The sequence below is a fragment of the Zootoca vivipara genome, chromosome 3 (genome assembly GCF_963506605.1).
Source record: "Zootoca vivipara chromosome 3, rZooViv1.1, whole genome shotgun sequence".
Lineage (NCBI taxonomy): Eukaryota > Metazoa > Chordata > Lepidosauria > Squamata > Lacertidae > Zootoca > Zootoca vivipara.
The window spans coordinates 69,285,518-69,304,963 of NC_083278.1; positions in this window are offsets into that span (position 1 = coordinate 69,285,518).

Consider the following 19,446-nt stretch of genomic DNA (forward strand, 5'->3'; position numbering starts at 1 on the left):
CTTTAAGTGGACTAGATATTATTTCCTGGAATTCCTTATAGAACTCTATGGGAAGCCCGTCAGGGCCTGGGGTCTTCCCTCTTTTCATAGCATTTATCGCTTCTATTATTTCTTCTGAGGTAATTTCTTTATTTAAAAGTAACATTTTTTCGGCTGATATTTGGGGTAGCTGATATTTTTTAAGGAATTCATCAATTTCCTGGTCGCTTACCTCCTCCCTTTGATATAAAGATTCATAAAACTTTTGAAATATTTTCATAATTTCCTCAGTCTTATCAAGAATTTTTCCCTCTGATCTAATTCTTGTTATTATTTTCTCACTTTTCCTCTTATTGATCTGCCACATCAATAATTTGCTCGGTTTATTTGCCCATTCGAAGTATTTGTATTTCCAAAATTTTAGTTTTCGTTCCATTTCTTGGTCAATCGTCTTTTCAAATTCTGCTCTTAATAATCTTAATTCTTGTTCTACCTTCTTGTCATGGTTTTTGTAGAGAGATTTTTCTTTTCTTTTTATTTCTTGTAATAATTTTTCTTTTTCTTTTTCTTCCGCTTTCCTAATTCTCGCTGATTGTTCTATGAGGACCCCACGCATGAAAGCCTTTCCCGCATCCCATACTGTATTTGAATCTACCTCACCATTGTTATTTATTCTAAAATATTCTTTCAATTTTTTAATAACCTCTTGCTTTACATTGGTTTTTTTCAACATAAAGACATTTAATCTCCAATTTTTCTCTTTTTGGCCTTCCTTTAATATCAAACTTATAGCACTATGATCTGAAAGAGTTCTGGGGTTAATTTCTATTTTTTGGATTCTTAACAATAATTCTTTTGAAATCCAAATCATGTCTATTCTGCTTGCAGTATGATGTCTGGCTGAAACATGTGTGAATTCTTTTTTAATTGGATTTTTATGTCTCCAGGCATCCGATAAATTCAAATTTTTGGTCAGATTCAGAAAATTCCTAGGCAGCTTCATTTTATGATTCTTTATATTCTTTCCGCTTTTGTCAAATTCTGGGTCAATTATTCCATTTGTGTCCCCCATTAATATGATCTTATTTTGAGCATACTTCATTACCTGGGATTCTAATTTTTCTAGGAAGGCTGTTTTACTCCCATTTGGGGCATAAATGCCCACCCAGATCCATTGCTCGCCCTCAATAGTCGTTTTTATCATTACTATTCTGCCTTCATTATCTGTCCATAATAATTCTGGTTCCCATTTCTTTTTAACATACAATACCACGCCCCTTTTCTTTTTTGCATCTGCCGTAACGAATTCCATTCCTAGTTTTTCATTTTTTAATACCCTCAGGTGTTTTTTGTTTATATGTGTCTCTTGAAGACAAATTACGTCATAATTTTGTTTTTTTAGTAAATGGCCCACTCTATTCCGTTTTTTCTTATTATTTAAACCGTTTATATTCCACGATATAATTCTTAAATCCATTCTGCTTTATTTAATTTTTATTTTGTTATTATTACAACTTTAGGGAGAAAAGGAAAAAGAAAAAGGAAAAGAAAAAGGGAAGGAAAGAAAGAAGCGGGGGGGAAAAGGAAAAGAAAGAAAAAAAAAAGGGGAGGGAAGGGAGGGGGGAGAAGGAAGGAGAGGAAAAAAAAACAAAAAACAAAGAGACCGTAATATAAAGAACAAATAAAAACAAACCATCTTAATCCCCAAACTAAGCAGAGCCAAGGAAACAAAACTCAATTTCAATCACAATTTTCTGTCTGGTGTGTGAAATTCATTAAAATCATAAGTGTCCATAACTAGAACCTCCACTATAATCATTTCACTAATTAACTGATAGGAGTTAACAATTACAAGGAAGGTTTACATATTCTATAGACTACTCTTTCTACTCATCCTTCTGTTTCTCCTTCCTCTTTTTCTTCTTCCTCTGGCACTCTCTCCTCTTTATCGTCATCGCTGCTAAGGTCTTCCTCTCTTTCATCATCAGTTCTAGTTTGTTGTTGATCTTTAATTAGTTTCATTTTATCTCCTCCTAGTTCCTGAGAGTAGGTTCTAAAAAATCTGTCAGCTGCCTCCTGTGTATCAAACCTCCTCCATCTTCCCTTAAATGCGAAGGCTATGCCTTCCGGATACTCCCATTTAAAGAAAACCTTTTTTTCTTTTAAAGCTTTTGCTAGGAACTGGTATTTTTTCCTTTTGTTAAGCAGTCTGGGGGGGATTTCTTTCATTATGATTATTTCTGTCCCGTCCATCACAAATTTTTTCTTTCCTTTGGTTTTCAAAATTTTATTCCTGAGCCACATAGTTGTGAATGTTGCTAGACAGTCTCCAGGCCAATTATTTGCTTTTGCTTTTTTGGAGTTAATCCTGAAGGCTTCTTCCAGGCGGGTTTCAATGTCTAACTCCCCCAGCTCTAACCATTTCGCCAGCGCTACTATCAACTTCTTTTCGATGTCCTCATTAGGTGTCTCAGGGATATTCCGGAACCTTAAAATTTTTTCTCTCATTTTCATTTGAAGCATAGCAAGAGCATCCTGCGTTGCTTCCCAGGCTTCCTTTTGGTCCTCCAGGTCTTTTTTTATTTTTTCCGTTTCTTTTTTCCCTTCACGTCTTTCTTTGGAGAGATTTTTCAAAGAGTTTTCCATTGTTTGGTTTTTTTCCTGTACTTCTTGAATATTCTCTATTGCTTTATTGGCTGTTTCCTCAACTTTGTTAAGATGTTCTTGAATACCTTGTTTATCTTTTTCATTTGTGTCCATTTTCCCTTCCATTTTTTCGACCTTATCTTCCAAATTAATCAATCTTTCATTCATATCTTTTTTCATTTCTGTAAGGTCTTGTTTAATCTCTCCAATGTCAGATTTTAAACTGAGAATTAATTCTCTAAGGTCCATGTCATGATCTGCTGAAGACACTCTTCTTTGGGAATTGCTGGCTGAATTTGATTTATTTCCTTTATTCATATTTTGGAGTTTTCCGCAGTGTCTATTTATATCCACTTGATGTCACTGTTGAGTCAGATTTCTTAAGAGGATGTCTATCTGGTTTTCTATCTCCACTTGGTGTCGCTGTTTTGTTTTAGGGGCTGCTTTCTCCGTTGTTCGGTTGTTCCTTTAAGATATTACACACACCACTTCTTGTAATTCTGTTACCTTGCTTGCTTAGTCATGGGTCTTAGCACGCCGTCGCCATTTTATTTTGGAATATTTCCAACTTATAAAATAGAGAAAGGAAATAAAATTAAGTCCAGCTTTAGAGCGAACAGTAGAATTTAATGTAACTCTTGTAAAAATTACAATTCTCCGCCACGATTCTGTCCTACGTTGTATGGATAATATATAAAATCAAAGCTCCAACAGGTCCTGATTAAAAAGTTCTTGTTTCCCCCTGATTAAAGATACTTTGTGTCTCCCCAGTCAGCGTCTCTTGCATGCGCGATACTTTGTTCCTGTTGATCTTTCCCACACCCCACTTCTCCTTTTTTAACAGTTTAAGGCTGTCCCAGTTCGTTAAGGCAGTCCCAGCTCGTTGGGGGGGGGGATGATTTTAATACCGATCTCCGTTTGGCTTCCTTAGTTTAATCTACGCCCGGGGGTGATCGTGGGGGTTATATTTAAAAGGGGTTCTTTACCGTCATGCACGCAGCTGGTTTCGGCTTCAATTTAGGCTGGAAGAATCTTATCTCTGTCTTAGTTCCCAGGTCTCTCCCCCTCCTTCTCTGATCGCGGAGGTCTCGGGGAGGTCTCCTCTCCCTCTTCCTCTTCTTCCACTTGCGAAGGTCTCCGGGAGAGCCTTAGGGGAACCGCCGACGTTTCGGGAGGGAATCGCCTTCCCAGCCTTATTCGGGGGGGTCGTTTAGCCGCACGACACCCCCCCTCTTTTCCAGCTAGAAAGTCGGGAGTTACGGAGCTCCCGTTTCAGCCAGCTAGCGCTCCGCGGTTCGAACCGGAAGTCCCCCATAAATCTTCTTAATGGAGCTCCTTGTTGCGTCGAAGCAGCCCGAAGCAGCGCCATCTCAAAAAGCTCAAATCACTTTCGCTTTCTCTCATAGCCATGAAGATTCACGATCATTATAGAATTTACAGCTTTTTCAGGCAGGAGACCCAAACATCAAACCATAAACTCTTGGTAAATTAATGGATCTCCTTGCCCTATAGCTGAACTTAGCTTCAGGTCGCTGCTCCAATTTAAAGTGCGTCACAACTCATAAATCCTCCGAGCGCGTCCAGAACCCCTTCCGCCCGACTAGGGGGAGGCTTTTCTCATCGGCAACTCCACATCTTTAAAAAAATATGCTCAGTAACAACAGTTATAAAGTTCAACTCACACAGTCTTTTGCTTCTCTTTCACTCCAAACAAGCCAGGACATCGCGTCCGGGAAGGTACGATGCAGCAATATGAAGGAAAAAAAAAATAAAAACTCACTTCCCTTATCGCTCCGTCCCCATCAATCCTTCTTCCAGATGCAGTACAATCTTTGACTCCTCTCCTTTCAGCAGCATAAATTTCTCAGCAGTAAACAGCGCTTCTTCCCCTCCTTCTGAAGTATGTCCATAGATTTAAGCCTAATTATCTTCTTTAACCATGGAAATCCCCGCCATGCAGATTAGCGTCCGGGAGTCCTGGCCCTCGTAAGTGCTCAGCCCAAGCTCCCCCCACTCCAAAAACAGTCGGAGTGGGTCAGGGGGCATCGCGGGCCAGCGGCCCCTCTCCGTAACCCCCGGAGAGGGTAGGGGGTTGCCATTTACTCCCCTAGCAACCGCCAAATTCCTTACGAAGGTCAGAGAGATGGAAAACAGGTCCGCCATTCCTGCAGGCGGAAACCGGAACCAATCAGGAAAAAAATCATGACAAGACTGCGGTTGTTGAGGTTCACCATAGCTCAGGCAGACATGTATTCCCTCTTTTTTAATCTCCTACTCCTACACACCTACAAGAGTAGTATCCTATTGCATTAAATACAGTTTTTTAAAGCCCTAGTAGGGTTGTCCCCATGTCCATACTCATAACTCTGACATTCACTGGCTGGAGGAACATGTGGAGTCATTAGGGTTGTGACTGCAGTCATGGAGCTTTTCTCAATTTGGGAACAACAGGTCATTAGTTTGGAAAGGAAAACCGCACACTCACTAATAAAAGCAACGTGTGAGTAAAGATTCAGAAGATTAGCTACAAATTCACTCTTATCAGCCCTAGAAAAAAAGGAAGATGATGACCCACCATGGAGCCCACAGGCACCTCCATCATGTTGACATCATCAGGCCTGATGTCAACCCAGGAGTGCCACAAAACCATGTGGCCTGGGCACCTAAGGTTGGTTACATGCCTCCCAAATGAAAGAGGTTGTATACAGTGCTTTGATTTGCACATAGCTGAGAAGTCAGGATTTTTCTGGCCTGTCTCCTGAGATCTGTGCAATGCAAAGGCGTCCATATGCTTTTATCATAAGAATGGCTCCCGATAAGGAAATGTTATATGCAGTGAAAGCTCTTTGTATACATTTGTGCAGGAATGCGACATTTAAGCACAGGATCTGGTTGGACAAAAGCAGGTTTAATGTTTTTAATAACAGGTTAATATTTTCAGTAAGAGTTGGGTAGGCTTGGATTTGTTCCTGTGGAAGTCCTTTTCTTTCTAACCACCCCCAATTTTCAATGAGCACTTTCCCAGAAATTTCCTAAAGCAGTCTTGCCGAATTTAGTTCCCCCCAGAAGTTTTGGACTAGCGTTTTCATTGACACTAGCCAGCACAGTAGCAGACGGCTGGTCTAAACATCTCACTGGCTCATCTGCTAGCTGTGTGGATTTGCAGTACCCAGCCATTTGCATGAGTCTGTTCTACTGAGCTCAAGGGCTACTTGAATACAGTAGTGTAGTGGTGCCTGAGGCAGCAGTGATTAGATTAGTCAGCTTGACAGGAAATCCAGCATCAAACAAGGCTCAGGGGTGGTGTACTTGAGAAACAACAGACCATGTATTGGACTTGACCTGCCAACAGCCACTTCTATGGATAACAATCCATAATCCTGGGTTGCAAAGCCAACCATTTTCTCAGCACAAATTATTCAGACTCAAGTGGGCTGTTTTTAAATTTTATTTCACATATTTATCATGTTATATATTTATTTCATATTACATGTACAGGGAAGCAAGCCCAATATTTATAACTGTCAATCATGAGAATAAATACAAGAAAATCCAGAAAATTCAAACATCCTTACCATTGGAGCTAGAAGAGTGGATCTACAACAGAATGATGTGGAGTTGGCATCCAGGTTTTGATACAAGTTTTGAATAGTTTCTCTCTCTCTCTCTCTCTCTCTCTCTCTCTCTCTCTCTCTCTCTCTCTCTCTCTCTCTCTGTGTGTGTGTGTGTGTGTGTGTGTGTTTGTGCATGTATTCCCTGTCTGGATAGTCTTAATCCGTATTAAATGATGGCGTTGAGTTGGTGGTAAAGGAAATAAATGGCATAAGGAAAACACACTTAATCTAATAAACATCACACTCCTGACTAATTTTGGATTTGGGCAAATGGATTCCAAAAGTAGTTTATTAAAATAAGCACTTGTAATTAGAAAAGCAAGAGTACAGTCATTGTTTTCCTAACCTCTAATTGCTAACGGACATCTATTTAGGGTATTTATATGGCCCCTCTTTTCTACTCACAGTTTTTCACATTTTTCTAGTTTTTCACATCTAGTCACTAACGGTAACTGCACATGATCATTTTTAAACTATAATGATTGCAGCTCTCATAGTCTGCTGGCTCTCATAGGATGCCTTCAAAGACAACAGTGGATTCACAGCAGCTCACCATTTTCTGGCTTGGTCAACATTTCCACTCACAGTCCGTCACCACTTTGCTAGTTCACCAACTCCATCAGCAATTCAGCTTAGGGTGGCCAAAGAAGAGGAAACGCTTTGCAAAAATGAAGAAAGAAAGAAAGAAAAGAAAAGAAAAGAAAAAGTTACTCCCATGGAGTTCAATAAGGCTTGCTCCCAGTAGGTAAATATAGGAGTACAGTCTCAAGCAATTTGATTCTAGTCCTGTTAATGTGTCATTGCACAGCAAGCTATGGATAATGATGGTGGCTAATTCGTGTGGTGAGATTATTTCCACCTGTATACAGTGGTACCTTGGTTCTCAAACACCTTGGTACTCAAACAATTAGGAACCCAAACACTGCAAACCCAGAAGTAAGTGTTCCGGTTTGCGAACTTTTTTTGGAAGCTTTTTTGAGTGTTACACTTCTGTTTCGAGTGTTACGCTGAGGTCTGTCAGTTTTTGCTATTTATTTTGCGTTTTTGTTTTTGTGGCTATTTTTCTTTTGGTTTTGTGACTGTGTGGAACCCAGTTCAGCTATTGATTGATTGATTGCGTGACTGCAGTAGATTGTTTATTGCTTTCATTTTATGGATCAATGGTCTCGTTAAATAGTAAAATTCATGTTAAGTTGCTGTTTTAGGGCTTGCTTTTAAAAGTATGGAACGGATTAACCCGTTTTGCATTACCTTCTATGGAAAAGCGCACCTTGGTTTTGGAACGCTTTGGTTTTGGAATGGACTTCCGGAACGGATTACGTTTGAGAACCAAGGTACCACTGTAATGCTAACATTTCCATTTGAATTCCCTTACGGTTGTGGCTTCGTGTTTCACAGTTGACCTCAGAACTGTGGGACTGAGCAAAGGTGGAGGACCTAGACCAGGAAGCATCTCTAGGAAGGCCATCATTTGTTGGAGAAAGAAATCGGTGGCACAGAACTTCAGGCAGGCACCCAGAGCAGAAACAGAAGTGACAGGGAAGTGAATTAAAGTAGCTTAAATCCGAGGCTTACATGCAGATCAGACTCATTAATAATGCAATGGAAATATTTCAGTCACTTCAAGTAGATAAAAGCTTGTTGTTAAGGCATTATCTACCTGAAGTGACTGAAATATTTTGCATGCTTAATTAACGTAACTGGTACGGAATCAGGCACTGTTTCTTCTGCTTTCAGTTCTTCCTTAAACCGAAGAACTGCTTATTTTGTTTTTGCAAAGCTTTGTTGCAAAAGGATACCCCCCCCCCCGCCGGCTGCCTCTTTTAAAGCTGAAAAGCCTGTGGCTGTCACCACAGGCTTGTTCACATGTTACATTAAACAGGGGTGCATACTTGTCTCTACATGTACATGGTTGTGTGTCAGAAGGTCCGCTTGTTGTTTTTTTTGTACAGCACAGCTATTGCATCACACAGGTACACAGACTCTACATTTGGTGAAGAGTGCGTGTAAATTACTGTGAGAGTGCACAGCTCAATTGTTGTGTACATAAGTACACAAATAGTACACTCATTGAGTGTGAAGTGTGGGGTTCAGCTCTCTCCAGTGTGGCGTAATGGTTAGAGTGTTGGACTAGGACCTGGGAGACCAGGGTTCAAATCCCCACTGAGCCATGAAGCTCACTGGGTGACCTTGGACCAGTCAGCCATCTCATAGTCTGACAGGGTTGTTGTGAGGATGAAATGGGAAGGAGGAGAACCATGTGCACCAACTTGAGATCCTTGGAAGATAAAGCTGGTTATAAATAAATAAATAGTAATCAAGATTAGCCGTGAGAAGGTGGGCAGAGACTGTCTTACCTTTTAATTTCTGTATAGCACTTGGGAAAATACAAACTATTATTATTATTATTACTACTACTACTACTATTACTACAACAAACAACAATAGTAATAATAATGCCGTAAGTCAAATCCAAATCCAATTAATGGCAAGTCCTGGAAAATGTGGTGGAGCTCACCCCAACTATTTAGACCTGCAGTCATCTCTGAAGATGACTCAATATATTTCCTTGTGTGATATATAGCTGTGGGTCACATTGGTTTATATATTTAATCCCTAGTGCAATCATACCTGGTTTACAACATAATGTGCTCTGGAATTGGTTTAGAAGGCACGTGGAATGGGGAATAATTATCTGGAGAAACTCTGCTTGAAGTTGTAATCAAATTTTCAGCTACATTATACTGCTTGCTTTACGAAAACATTTAGAAGTTGATTTGCAAGTAAAATATTTTATTATACTAATATTAGGGCAGTTTATGCTACTAGTAAAATTTTTGCATTGTTTTAGAGACCACTCTTGGGTTGTAAAATTAACCATGTAAATTGTAAATCAAGTGAGAGATGAAAGCACAGTGGCTGGCAGAAACATTTGAAGCATACTGATTTTAATAATACTGTGTGTTCCTGTTTAAATTTTAATTTGCTTAACCACACCATTTATTCTAATTTAAGGCAATAGCTTGCCTGCAACATGCAAGAATATGAATCTTTCCCCCATGCAATGATATTAATATTTCCCACATAATACAACTTGCCTTATGATATCTTATGTCACACACACCCTATTCAGATTAGTGCTGAATCTGATCATCTGTTTGAGGACTGTGAAGAGGAAGCAATAGACCTGATTCTTGCTAGATCAGATGATTCACATGATTGCTGGCCATTTGCTGGTGATGCATGTGTATGGCTCCATCTATCCATGCAGGATAAAGATGGCAGTCATCCATTACATATATATTCTCCCTCCATTGTCAGTTGTTGTTGTGTAGTCATTTAGTCGTGTCCGACTCTTCATGACCCCATGGACCAGAGCACGCCAGGCACTCCTGTCTTCCACTGCCTCCCGCAGTTTGGTCAAACTCATGTTCGTAGCTTTGAGAACACTGTCCAACCATCTCGTCCTCTGTCATCCCCTTCTCCTTGTGCCCTCAATCTTTCCCAAATCAGGATCTTTTCCAGGGAGTCTTCTCTTCTCATGAGGTGCCCAAAGTATTGGAGCCTCAGCTTCACGATCTGTCCTTCCAGTGAGCAGTCAGGGCTGATTTCCTTCAGAATGGATAGGTTTGATCTTCTTGCAGTCCATGGGACTCTCAAGAGTCTCCTCCAGCACCATAATTCAAAAGAACCAATTCTTCGACGATCAGCCTTCTTTATGGTCCAGCTTTCACTTCCATACATCACTACTGGGAAAACCATAGCTTTAACTATATGGACCTCCTAATCACTGGAAATCACAAGCAGGGAGAGAGCTGCTCCCCTCAGGACATACTTGTGGATTCACCATAGCCATCTGATTGAACCTGGAATAGATGAGCTTTTGGGCCGTTCCAACGAGATGTTATTGTGAGCTGTTCAGCACTTCACACTACATGTGTGCAGCTATCCACTGCACGAACACATATAGTTGGAACAGGTCCCATAAAAACCCTCCAACATTTCCCTGATGAAAATAGGGGCGTCCTATTCCATAATAATAATTTTACTATTTAGACCCCACCCATCGGTGTTGCCAACTTTAAAATATTGTGAGGGCCCAGGTAAGCCCCGCCCCATGTAATTGATCACATGACGCATTGAATTCACACAATTTGAATGGGAATGCTCATAAACTCAAATATGTTATTGTGGGGGCCAAAGCCCCCACAGTCCCTAGGAGTTGGCTCCTATGCCACCCATCTGACTGGGTTGCCCCAGCCACTCTGGGCGGCTTCCAACATATATAAAAACATCATGAAACATGAAACATGAAAAAACTTCCCTAATACAGGATTGCCTTCAGACGGCTTGGGGGTTGGAGAGCTCCATACCCTCCAACATTTCTCCAATGAAAATAGGGGTGTCCTAAGGAAAAGCAGGACATTATAGGATTAAATCAGAGACTGGGTTGGCTTCTGTAAATATGGGACTGTCCCTGGAAAATAGGGACAATTGGAGGGTCTGCCCTTCTATAAATTTATCCATACACACAGTGATCTCCACTACTGAACCAGGAGACTTCGGAAAGACTTCCCTAGCTGTGAATCAAATCTGAGCTACAGCAACGACAACTTCTGAGCACTCTGACTGCACTGGATTGCTCCAGAAAAAATGGTTTTGCATATGAATTGCCTTAATAAAGGCAACCTAAAGTTCAGGCTTCGCCCACTCCCTGCCCCCCGAAAAGGAGGGTATACATTCTGAATGGAGAACTACTGTCTGGGAATGTCTGTAGACAGCAGCTTCATGCAGTCTGACTCCTCCATAATGAAGGCAGTCTGATTTAAATGTAATAAATTCATTAATCAATTAATAGATTTGAAGGGAAATGGTTGTTCAAGTAAAATTTGTTTGAATCAGCTGGCAGCCCTGATGAAAATTCAATGCCGTTCATTAAAGCCAGCAATTAACAATACTGAAAGATGAGATTCAAATGGGCAGAAATGTATTTATATTTTTACAGAAATTGAGCAGAAATATATAAAAGTAGAATTTGTTCTGCAGGTTTTGCATGTGGCTACTGTGGGTTAAAAAGGTAGGTACTTTATTTGCTGTCGCTGTATAGGTCTTGTTACTGAGCCCAACACATTGCAGCAAGGCAGAAATATCAACCCACCATATGTCTACAGATCAATGGGTGTCCTCAAAACTTGGACAAGTAGGCAAAATCAACTTCTTGGATGAATAATAGATAAAAATAAAGGGGGGGTGTATAAAGGAATGCTCTTCTCAGGGAGGTGCGCCTGGCACATCACCAGCTACTTTTGTTGCCAGGCAAAAACATGTTTCAGCTAGGCTTTCAGCCTTTAGCTTAGAGAGTGTTAGATAATGTGGTCTTTTTTAGTGGGCGGTGGGCGTGAGACTACTTTTTGTGTATCTCAGTGTTTTAAGTTTTTATTCTGTTCTAGCCTTATATTGTTCCTAATTTTTGTATTATGTTTTAAGTTACATTCAGTTTACATTTCTTTCTTTCTTTCTTTCTTTCTTTTCTTTTCCTTTTTTTTTAATATAAAAAAGACCAATAAATCCTGTAAATAATAGTACTTGACTGGTCAAGACATAGTCAGATGAGCACAGGGTTCAGAGCTACCCCATAATATCTATACATACCGTAATCGAAAGGGGGTGGGGAATTACTAGACCACAGGCAATGAATATGTACTGCCTTAAGAACAGTTTATTCACCTAGATGTATTACAGGGAGCCATACCTAATGCCTGGCTTTCTTTAAGCCTTCTTTATTGAACAAATGGATACTGTTAAAACATAATTTAAAGCTAACAGTCCCACACTGATACAACCAGTTATTGAAAGACATTAAGCCAAGACATCTAGGCTTCGAAATCAGAGTCGATGACCTCAATCCCCTTTCATAGATTATAGGATTATTCAAACGCTTACAGGATAGAAGCCTGTCAATAACTACTCTGCCTGAACATCAATGGCTTTGTCACTGCTTGATTGTTTCTTGTTCTCAAAATAATCTGTCTAAAGTGGATCTCCCACATTTGATCTGAAGACCAAGAGTGTCTAGGACAGCAGCAGATGGTGGCATGCATTATTCTCACGCTCCTACAGAGAGTAACACTGTTTTAAAAAATGGTGGGAATTCTGTTAGAAGATTGTCAATCATTTATATAGCATATTTATTCCATTAAGCGCTTTATAATAGGGATGTGTAACTCCTTCCATGAACTTACACTCGTCTTATCAAAACTCTTCTTGAAATTCTTTTAATGTCTCTCAAAATTATTTGAAAGGACTCTCCAAATTCATTTTGAATGCTCACTTTAGGTGAATCCGTTTGATAACATAGGAATAACTATGGTTATATTTTACCTAGTCTGATCTTCCATCTTCCATTGAGATTCCTCCTTTTTTTTTTTTACTTCATAAGAACATATGAGGAACCCTGCTGGATGAGACCAGAGGCCCATCTAATCCAGCCTCCTATTCTCAGAATGAACAGATGCCTTTGGGAAACTCAGATGTGTTGGATTTTCCTTTGCTTGAAATGCAATGACAACCCAGTGCCAAGGGAGAGATGTGCAGAATCTCGTTGATAATATTTGCTAGTCTTTTCAAATCATTTCGCCTTTTCTTGGAATTCTACAGATGTTTCACTTGGAGACAATACTTCAGTGAATTGCAGTATGAAAGGCTCCCCACCTCCAAGCAGAAAATATTGGAAACAATACCAATCTGTGCACTTTTCCTTTTCTCTTTTAGCGTTTTCTAAATGGCTGTACTTAGTAGAGGTATGCATGGGCCCCAAGCACACCTGTGATTTCAGTTCTAACCCACTCTTTGCAAAACAAAGCTCTGCATTCTCCATTCATTCTTATGAGAAAGCAATACAATGGCTATAACCTTTTCCCCTTTGAGCAAAAGCAGATGAAATTTGCAGGCACAGGAGTTCCTTCAGAGTTGATTAGTTTTGCCAGATTGCAAGCCAAGAAGCTTTTCTGGGGAAATAAAAAAGAATTCTCTTCCCTCCATAATCAGGATTAGGGAAGAACTTTATTAGCGCAATTAAAACCACCCTCCCTGGATTCGGAAAATCTAAGTAACTACCAGCCAGTTGCTAATCTCCCTTTCCTGGGCAAGTTTCTTGAGTTGGTGGCTGCAGACCAGATCCAGGCAATCTTGGAAGAAACTGATTTTCTAGATTTCAGTTGTGGCATAGGCCCGGTTTTATCACAGAAACTGCTTTGGTCACTCTGTATAAAGACCTCTGGCTGTATAAAGACCACTCTGGGCGGCTTCCAACAGAAATATTAGAATACACTAATTTCTTAAAGATTAAAAGCTTCCCTAAACAGGGCTGCCTTGAGATGCCTTCTAAAGGTCTGGTAATTGTTGTTCTCTTTGACCTCTAGTGGGAGGGCATTCCACAGGGCGGGTGCCACTACTGAGAAGGCCCTCTGCCTGGTTCCCTGTAACTTGGCTTCTCGCAGCGAGGGAACCGCCAGAAGGCCCTCGGAGCTGGACCTCAATGTCCGGGCAGAACGATGGGGGTGGAGACGCTCCTTCAGGTCCCAGTCCTACTTGGATGGATGATTCCAGAGAGGGAAACCTATACCCTTTTATGTGTTTGTGGCAGGGGGTGGGGGTGGGAGGAAGAGCGTTATTGCTTTGTGTGTATGTGGGGTGGGGTATTGTTCTTGTTTTTAATATTTAGTTCGTGTTTTTAGCTTGTATTTTTATGTTGTGAACTGCCCTGAGATCTACAGATGAAGGGTGGTATACAAATTTAATAAAATAAATAAACAAACACATCAGCATAGATATTACTTTTAAATTTTGAAGGGTGGGAGAGCAAGGTTTGTCTCTTGCTCTTTCTTACCTTAAAATAATTGTTGTGAGTACTCTTGTTTCTACACTTTTTATAACACTAGCAACTTCACACCAGCCAGCTCAGCTTTCTGGTTGTTTGCATAGACAAGGGTCATTGCAATAGGCATTATAAGGCAAGGCTGCCCTTAATGATGCCTGAAGAATGCTGAGGTCAGGATGGTGTTTTTTCCCCAAGCAGAGCAGCAGTTTTTTTAAAGTTAAAAATGAAGCTCCTCTGGGTGTCTCCTGGTGCTGTTTAGCAAAATAAAAAAAATAAGCCAGAGCTCTTAGTATTTCACAGAGAACATAAAGACTTTTTACAAAAACCTATGTTTTTGTAAACACAGAAAAAGATACAGATATAGTGGCAGAAAAGTGAGCCTGAGGGGCCCATTCCTGACTCTCTCCACCTGGCCCAGGGTGGGGCCTGACAAGGCTTCATAAGAACTGCTGCTGCCCAGCAAGGACTGGGGTATTTTGGGGAAAGGTTTGTCAGGAGTTTTTGCAGTTATGGAAATTGTTCAGTTTGGTTATGTAGTTTTTGATGCACTTTGTTTATTTTTATGTCTACTTTGCTATGTTTGTAACTATGCAAATCTTTTCATATAGTAAGCCATCTTGAGCATTGTTTTAACTGTGGGAAGGTGGATTACAAATAAAATGATGATGATGATGACTGACAGAGAATTGTGAGGCTTTGTGGCGGGGGTCTGGCTGATTTGATTCAGGATGCTGCAGTTTGGCTCAGAGATAGGTAAATTCACCCCCCAAATCACCCCAATTTGCCTCATGTAGAGTTGCTCTGCACCACCCAGTTTTTGGTCCTCTTTGTTTATATACTGAGCCTAGATTTCCCAGGGCTTAAGGCCACAAGTGTCAACAGTTGGGCAAGGTAATTTTAGAACAGGCATGTTTGAGGGTCACATTGGAGATTATTGCTGCCACCCTGTCCCACCTGTTCTGATAAGCAGCAGCAATAACCAGTGATGGGCAGCCAGCTGCACAGGGACACCACACCATGCCATCTACTTGAGCCAAGAAGCTGTAATCTGGAGGGGAAGACACTTGGGTATGAGAGGAAAGGCTTCTTAGCACTTTTCCGCTTGGAGGCTTAAAAACAACAACCAACCAGCAGCTTTTCACTTGTGGGAGAGGAGGAATATCAGCATGTGTGTGTGTGTTTTTAGGAGAAAAAAAACAATGGAAGGGTAAGAAGTCCTATACAGACATATCTCATAATGTAAATGTATTGCTGTGCAAACATCACTTGTTGCTACAATTCATTTTACGGAATGCACAAAGTGGAATACGATCCTTTTATCATTCATCTACACTACAATCTTGCAAGATAGCTCACTGTTATTCCCCCATTTACAGCTTCAGATCAGTGCGAGCAATGAATTATATACCTAATTAAAAGAGAAACTCATTGAGACGAATAATATTAAAGAGGAAGCAATAATGCTATTATCTATACCAGAGCTTGATTGCCAGGATTATCTAATTGGGCATGCCTAGATCCTAGAGTTAGTAGGATTATCTGATTGGAAGCTTTTTAGTAGATCCTAGATTTGGGGTGGAAGTTAAAGCTGATGAGGTTTAGCTTTAATTCATTAGTGCTGCCTTGCCAATGGACTTGCTTTTCACAGGAGAATTTTCTGTAACTTGTTCCTTTTTAGCAAATGGAAAAATTATCGCTGGTTTCAGCAGACACAGAACTTGACTTCCACCTTTCCCAGAATGAATCACACCTGTTCTCTGGCACGGAATCACCCTAGAATAATTTGGTTCAGAAAAAATCATGTTGAGTTGTGGACTATTGTTTGGAGACTTGCATTGCACAATTCAGTCACAGAAGAAGACTCCTCACTGGATTCCATGACCTGGCGGACATCAAGCTCGACCTTCAGATAGACAGTGATAGCCAATGTCCACACATTCCCAGAATCTGCTCTGGAGGTTCTCCCTGGAACTGATTTTGAAGACAAATGGGTGGCTGGAAGGGGCAGGAAAGTAAGATACATCCATTGTGTCAGAGGATATGTAATGTTGGATACCACTCAGAAATAATACAAAAAGGTCAATAAAATGTACACTGTACTATGTACAGTTTACTGAGTTTGCCTGCAAGCTGCATAGAGGAAAATGCAAATTATAAAAGAAAAGATATATGGAACTATATATGACCATTAGCCCACACGGAAGGGGATTGGGACTACACCTTCTGCCCCAACAACCCTGCCATCCCCAAGTCATCTTTGACTGCCATATGTTCTGTGATGGGTGGTCCAGCTGAATTTACCTAGACACCTCCAAATATTCCAAGGTCTGGATTATACAGGGCTTCTAATTGTGTGGAACTGAGTGCAATACAAATGATATTGGGCTCTGCACAGCAGCTTGGCTCCACTCCCCCTAATTCAAGCAATACTACTACTACTACTACTACTAATAATAATTTATTATTTATACCCCGCCCATCTGGCTGGGTTTCCCCAGCCACTCTGGGCGGCTTCCAACAGAAACATTAAAATACACTAATTTCTTAAACATTAAAAGCCTCCCTAAACAGGGCTGCTTTCAGATGTCTTCTAAAAATCTGGTAGCTGTTTTCCTTTTTGACATCTGATTAACCCACTAACCCATCACAAGATAGCTAACACTGCAATACTATACATATCTACTCAAAAGTAAGTTCAATTGAGTTCAATGAGGCTTATTTGCCAGTTAAGTGGGCATTTCCACCTACTGTGTGTTAGCCTATTGTAAAGGGTAATATGGAAACAAATAAGCTGTGTTCTGGGGGTGCTTAGTACCGGATTCAAAATGGTACCATTACTTACTTTTTCCATCTTAAAAACAAAAACAAAAAAAAACTAAATAGAGGTCACATTTACAGAAAAACCGTACCCATGCTTGCTCAGAAGTCAGTCTTTATGGCACTTAATAAGGTGTTTCGTGAGGTTTACTCCCTAGTAAGTGCATTTAGGTTTGCAAGCATAAATTATATATGTATCTTAACATGCTCACTGGAAGGACAGATCGTGAAGCTGAGGCTCCAATACTTTGGCCACCTCATGAGAAGAGAAGAATCCTTGGAAAAGACCTTGATGTTGGGAAAGATGGAGGGCACTAGGAGAAGGGGACGACAGAGGACGAGATGGTTGGACAGTGTTCTCGAAGCTACCAACATGAGTCTGACCAAACTGCGGGAGGCAGTGGAAGACAGGAGTGCCTGGCGTGCTATGGTCCATGGGGTCACGAAGAGTCGGACACGACTAAACAACTAAACAACAACAACATCTTAACATAGTTCAAAAGGGTCAAGGTAGGTTACAGCACTTGGTAAATCAGAAGAATTAAAACAAATGCTAGACGAAAACGTTGGCAGCATTAAGATGAATTCAACAATGTAAATAAGTTTTGATGGATGTAATCAGTGTTTTTTTTTTTCCTGAGGGATGCAGGGGGACACATACCCCTAAAATTTTTGTGAATCTAAGTTTGGCTTAACTGAGGGACAGTATTTCAATATGAGTAGGAAAATGAGAGTACCCCTAAACATTTTTTTTTGGGGGGGGAAGCACTGGATGAAAAAAACACTTCATAAACGCACTCATATAGTAAGTTATGGAACTTGCTCCTGCAGGAGGCAGTGATGGTCACCAACTGGGATTTATTTAAAAGAGGATTAGACCAATTCATGCAGGGGAGGGCTATAAATGACTACTATCTAGGATGGCTAAGCTCTCCCTTCACAGTTGGAGGCACTAATTCTTCCAAATCAGTTGCTGGAAATCATGGGAGGGGAGTGTCATCTTGTGCTCAGCCCTTGCTTGCAGGTTTCCGCCATGCAGCTGGATGGCCATTGTGAGAACAGGATGCTGGTCCAGATGGGCCTTGGGCTTCATCCAGCAGGCTCTTATGTTCTTAAATTGGGTTATAAAGCAAGGGATGTCACTACTTTAAATTAAAACACAAATATTTGTATATTTATGGAGCCTTTTAGGTGTATAGGATGGCGCTTACATAACATATCTAAAACAATTAGTAGGAAAAAATACAAATGAAATGCAATTGCCTTTTGAAAATGAGTCGAACTCTTCCCCCAGCAGGTCCTTTAGAAGAATTTCTGCTAATTTTACTGGAGGAAATGGTTTTGGTGGTACAGAAATGCTCTGGAATGTGTGTCTTGGTGCCACTCCACACTCTAAGCTTTCTCAGGGATCGCTAACATCACATACGAACAATTCCCTTTCTGAATCTGTTCTTCTCCTAACCACACAAACAATATTTTCAGGAACATGTCAAAGCAGCCATGATGGGGAGGCAGGAGACCAGCCTTGTGAAAGCAGGAGCTGTTGCAAGAGGGCTAGAAGAAGATGAGGCGATGGCAGGTGGCAGACAGGAAGTGGAGACGATTCGAGTACAGAAGATGACTCGGCAGGAGCGACAAAGCTGAGTCCAACAGATGGTGATAAAAAGAGATTGTTTGAGGTGAGAACCGGGAAAGGCAGAAAGAAGTGGAAGAAAAGCGACATTAGGTGCTGGCAGGAAATTCACAGCATTGTGAAGCTAGAAAGAAGCCTGTAGGAAAAAAAAGGAAAGAGAGAAATGTGCCAGCGCAGGTCTTAAGTTTCTTTGTACCTGGAACTGGGCCCCAAAGCAATTAAAATATCCCTACAAGATATCCCACCACTAATCCTTTTGTAGCCCACACTATAATTTTAATAACAATTAGCAAAGGCCCCTGACAAAAAAGAAAGCACGTTTCAAGGAGATGCTTCATTGGATGGGTTTCTAAAAGGCGGAAGTATTAATTCTAAGAGCAGCCACCAGTCATTATATATGAGTTCTTGGTGGAATAGATAGGTGCAGGGATATAGGAAAAATGCCTTGAGAAATCTGAGTAATCAAAACTCCTGGATTTCTAGTGGTTGTGCCCCATAGGAACCCCTGTACTATATTTTAATCTTATGACTGTTCACTAGTCCTCATGTACAAGACCTTTTTGGTTTGTCTTGAATAGTTTGCCTGAGCCAAGTTCTGCCTCTTTTCCCTCCTTAAAATAACCCCTTTGCTTACTTTTGCTCTTTCCTTAGAGGGGAGCTGGGAGCACTGCCAGCTTACTTGACCCATAGGCCATTATGCATATAAATCCACAAATGCAAATGTTATGCAAATATGTATCCAATGCCCTTTAAATACTTAGTAGTGCCCCTGGGTACTCCCAAAATATAAACCTTTCCTCTTTAGAGGACCATAGAGTGGCTGGATGAAATGATGATGACCAAAGAGCCAAAATCTAATATCTTCTCTATGACATAAG